This window comes from Gigantopelta aegis, chromosome 7 (genome assembly GCF_016097555.1).
Source record: "Gigantopelta aegis isolate Gae_Host chromosome 7, Gae_host_genome, whole genome shotgun sequence".
Taxonomy (NCBI): domain Eukaryota; kingdom Metazoa; phylum Mollusca; class Gastropoda; order Neomphalida; family Peltospiridae; genus Gigantopelta; species Gigantopelta aegis.
Window position 1 is genome coordinate 46,448,383 of NC_054705.1, and position 5,489 is coordinate 46,453,871.

General features: G+C 35.5%; 1 long non-coding RNA gene across 1 annotated transcript in view; it reads left to right on the plus strand.

Moving 5' to 3' along the window:
• Positions 1-4,856: 4,856 nt before the first annotated feature.
• Positions 4,857-5,489, plus strand: part of LOC121376890 — a 2,107-nt gene continuing 1,474 nt past the window's right edge. Inside the window, exon 1 of the long non-coding RNA XR_005958551.1 lies at positions 4,857-4,988. This is a non-coding gene — a long non-coding RNA (uncharacterized LOC121376890). The remainder of the gene's footprint in view (positions 4,989-5,489) is intronic.

Genomic DNA, 5,489 nt, shown 5'->3' on the forward strand with positions numbered 1-5,489 from the left:
TGCTCCAAGTAAAGTTCAGACTGATTTTGAGATGGCTGCAATCCAGGCAGTTGAGACGGAGTTTCCGCAAGCTGAAGTAAAAGGGTGCTTTTTTTCACTTTACACAGGCCATTTGGAGGAAAACTCAAGAACTGGGTCTTGCTGTTTTGTACAAAGAAGATCCAGCTGTACAGACATGGATTCGGAGGGCTGCTGGGCTACCACTTTTGCCCATTGCACAAGTACAGGATGCATGGTTAGAAGCCATGAATGACGGACCTGATGTTCCACAGGCGGAGGCATTTAATGATTATGTTGTTTTAACATGGGTAGACGATGACTCCAGATTCCCTTTGATTGTATGGAACCATCATCTGACCACTGGCCCAAGAAACAAATAATAATCTGGAGGGATTTCATTCCAGAATGAATCGTTCAATCCAAGTTCATCATCCAAACATATACCGATTTGTAGAATTAATCAAAGGAATAGAGACCTCCGAACGTGCTAAATTGAGACAGATAAACTTTGGAGCTGCCCCACCACCAAGAAAGAGAGTGTATAAGCAGAATGAAAATAGAATCGTGAGATTGAAGGCGCAACTAACCCTTGAACAGAAAACGCCCATTCAGTTCTTGGATGCCGTTGGACATCTGTTAAAATTAGTATAAATTGTGGAACAGACAGAAAATTGAATCGTGAGACATGTTAAAATGTGTATCCCGGGTATATGTATGTGTATAAATAAATCTAATTTTATATAATTTTGTTATGTGTTTTGTATTTAATTGTATCCGACTATTCCATTATTTACTACATGTATTATTCAAGGTAAACGGCAGGTAATTAGTAATGGGTCTTGTGTTGTTTTAACGCGTCTGCGTTATGGGACGTCTGTCTTATGGGAGGACACCTAGTGATCAGATGAAACCCGCTATATGTATTAAGAACAATGCAAACTTTGCTTAAACAGTCAGACATTTCAAAAACATCTGGTGTTATTGTCATACAGTGTACATGCGTTTATACATTTTTGATATGATTTTTGATATGATGTAACAGGGCTCACGCGACCGGGCGAAGTGAGCCTAAACTTCGCTCGAACCAGCCTGACTTCTCCATGCTAGTCACGGTAAGGCGAAATTTGTGTCGCCGTTTTGAAAATAGCCATCACTTGCAATGTACACAATCACGGATGAATGATGAAGAACTTGATGAACATCTATTCATAGATAATAATTAAGCGTGAATGGCGCCACGAACCCATGCGACAGGCTCATAGATAGACGGTCTAGCTCAGACAACACCCGTGTCTGGCACTAATAGTTGGAGTAATTATTTAATTTTATGTAGACTTTGTCATAATTAATAAATTCAACATACAAAACAGATGTCAAAATTATAAAATAACGGTGGCCTGTCCTACATACCCAACGTATCCGTGTTAAGCGGTCACTAAATTCTTTAAACATTTTTTATTATTATTATAAACAATAGTGACATGGTACAGCAGATAAGCAATGTTCACACCTTCACGAATACTAGTATCCATTCTGTCTGACAACTCCACAGTGTATTAATTAAGAAACTGATGGTGGAACGCATTTAATTTGTTCAACACAATCCTGGAAAACGGAGTTTATCCTAGCGAATGGCTAATTGGAGTTATTAAACCCATTTTCAAAAATAAAGGCAGTCGCTTATTACCAGAAAAATATAGACCAATAACGTTACTATGTTGCATTTCGAAACTATTTACAACAATTTTAAATAACCGATTGAACAAATTTATTGAAGAAAACGACATATTGAACGAAGCCCAAACTGCTTTTCGACAAGGTTATTCCACCACAGACCATCTATTTAATATACATTCACTGACAGAAAGTTTAAAGAAAAGAAAAAAGAAACTATTCTGTGCTTTTGTTGACTTCCAAAAGGCGTTTGATTTAATTTCTAGAAAATGTCTGTGGCAAAAACTATTAGACAATAACATAAATGGAAAATTCTTTAAAATCATAAATCAAATGTACCAAGGAATAAAATCATGTATTTGTAGTCAATCGAACCTCAGAACAGTTTCTATGCAACATCAGAGTCCATCAAGGAGAAAATTTGTCACCAGTCCTATTCTCTCTCTATTTAAATGATCTAGAAAACTTTTTAAAATTTCAAAATTGTAATGGAGTATCCTTAGAAACAGATGGTATGGAAAGGTTTTGTGATCTGACCCTGCACTTCCTATGCCTATTATATGCTGAGGATACCGCGCTCTCGCAACTAATGCCTCTGACTTACAGCAATCACTAAATGTATTTTCCAAGTATTGTAAGAAATGGAAACTAAAAATCAATGCAAATAAAACTAAAATAATCAATTTTAATGGTAATGGAAACGATTACAAGAAGGTATTTACACTTGGAAACCATGAACTTGAAAACGTAAAAGAATATAAATACTTAGGCATAACTTTTACAAAACTAAACAAATTTAATATAACCAAAACATATTAAAACAAAAGGCAATAAAAGCAATGTACTTTGTTCTATCAAAATCTAAAGATAACAACTTTTCAGTGGAATATAAACTAAAACTATTTGACTCAATTGTACTTCCGATTCTTTTATATGGATGCGAAATATGGGGTTATGAAAATACTGATATTGTCAAAAATGTTCATGTTACATTCTTGAGGCATATCCTACCCATGAAAAAGGTACCCCACTTTTCATGCTATATGGAGAATTAGGAAGAAAACCCCTTAACCTGGTTATTCAACAAAGAATTATAAGTTTCTGGGCCCCAATTGTATCAGGTAAACGAACGAAATCATCATTTCTGCTGCACGAATTAATGTCACACGACCCAAATCTAAATGGATATAACTATAAATGGATGGAATATGTGGAAGATATATTCAATAATTTGGGTATGACCGATATTTGGCTGACACAGAACTTTTCTTCTATAAAGCTGCTTCTTGACCACGTAAAGCTAAGACAATTATCAATATCTACAACAATGGAATAGTGATATATCTACATCATCAAGAGGTAAAACGTACGCTATATTTAAAGAAAATCTTAGTTTAGAGAAATATCTTATCCTATTACCACAAAAGTCCTGGACTACTTTACTAAAATTTAGAACCTCCAACCATTATATGCCTATTGAAACAGGGCGCTGGAACAACACCCCAGTGGAACACAGAACATGCACCATATGTAATACAAATGACATAGGAGATGAATTTCACTATTTATTCACCTGCACATTTTTCGTAAATTCACGTCACTCATTGTTAAAGCCATACTATTATATTAAACCCAGTATGCTGAAATATAAGCGTTTGATGACTAATAATAAAATAAGTGCCCTTAAGAAACTATGCAAATTAATAAAAGAAATTATTGACAAATTCTATAAACCCTAAAACTACAGCTGCCTACAAATGAAAATATATACACTTTCCATTATTGCAATTATCTATTTTACGAATATGTGTGTGTGTGTGTGTATATATATATATATGTACATGTATGTGTGTGTTTGTATGCGTATATGTATGTATATGTATGTGTGTGTATGTATATGTATATGTATGTATGTGTATACGTATATATGTAAGAGTGTTTGCGTATATTTTTATGCATGTGCAGTATCATGATTGCCCCACACCATACATAGCTGTGTTAATACCATTGCATATTACATTGTGAATTTATTACATATATGCATTGTACTGTATACATACATATTATCTCCTGTAAAACCCATCTTGTCACTGTCAAATATTGTTATTTCATATTCCCCATGTGCCGTTGTGTAACGGCCTGGGAGAAATAAAGTTCTGTTCTAATTGCCTCTGAGTAATCTCAGCTTGACCGTGGTAGATTAATCTACTAGGACAATACTCTTCGTGGAGTAGGTATTAAATAAAATGAGAAGACAAACTTGTAAGAGAATTAATTATAAACGGCTAAATTAGTGTTTTTTAAATTACATTTCCTTATTTCTAAAGAAGCCGACATGTGGAAAGGTGATTTAAAAAATAAAATAAAATATAGAGCACATATCCATCAATTAGCAGTACAGACGGTAAATAAAATAAAATAAAACAGCATACAGATTGTAAAAGTTGCACCTGTATTAAGATAACTTCTTTTTTTCTTTTCTTTTTTGGATTAAAAATTCAAGTATCCCTGTTGTTAAAAACTTCGCCCTCTCTAAAGTTTGAGAGAGAAGTGACTTCGCTCTATGATTTTGACCTCGCGTGAGGCCTGGTGTAATAAATAATCTACAATTACTAGTATCCATTAATTGTTCTTAATTAGTGAAATCAAGTGAACAATTTCATGTTGGCAACATCACCTTAAAAATAGTTCATATTTGTGAAAATGTAATCATGATTGTAATCATGATTGCTGGGCAGTGTAATCACAATCATAATCGATTACTTTCATTTTCCTTATAATCGTAATCGTAATCGTAATCATGACATTCTTAAGTAATCGTAATCGTAATCGATTACTTTTGTCATGTAATCTCCCCATGTCTGCGTTTCTAAATACTAGTACTGTACTGGGGTAGCGTTTCACTGTAGATCGTCTGCGTCTCTAAATACTAGTGCTGTACTGGGGTAGCGTTTCACTGTAGGTCGTCTGCGTCTCTAAACACCAGTGCTGTACTGGGGTAGCGTTTCACTGTAGATCGTCTGCGTCTCTAAATACCAGTACTGTACTGGGGTAGCGTTTCACTGTAGATTTTCTGCGTTATTAAAGGGCTAACAAAGACCGCTGGCAAAACGTCGGTAAGCCGCCCCACAACATCCGGGCAGTGAAAGGATCGGTCCATATTACGGCAAGTCGCGGATTTGTGGACTACGTTCTTCACAACCAGACTGCCAGGGACCGTCTCGAGTGGGTGAAGAAAACGAAAATACCGGACGAGACCTATTTCAACACCCTGAATAGCAACCCGCATCTTGGCGTGCTGGGGTCGGATAAAGGTTTGGTAGTGAAATAGTTCGTGATCTTTCTACTTTTGAATAAGGGAAAACGAAGCACTAGTATTAGAGATTATTACACGCCCTTGTGTGTAGTACTGATTTTACGAAACGAGTGTCAGGGTTGCTGTCTTGCCCGAGATAAGGGCTCCCTAACTGTATTGCCCGAACGATGGCGAGGGTAATACATGAATCCTGACACGAATTCGTAAAATCAGTACGACTCACACGCGAGTGTAATAATTGCTTTATTATCCATATTATTTTTATTTTTGTTTGTTTGTGTTTTTTAATTTAAAAAATCCCCATCTTTAAATGGTTCAATCACAACTAGAAGGAGACGAATAAATGACGTCATATTTCACATACACTCGGTTATATTGAACCACATAGATAATAAAGCTATTTATTTAACGTCCATTTGTACACATTTTAAAACAGTAGTATGTGTGTTCAACCGTACCGCGTTCGAACCAGCGACGTTGTTTTTAAAAATAATTAGTG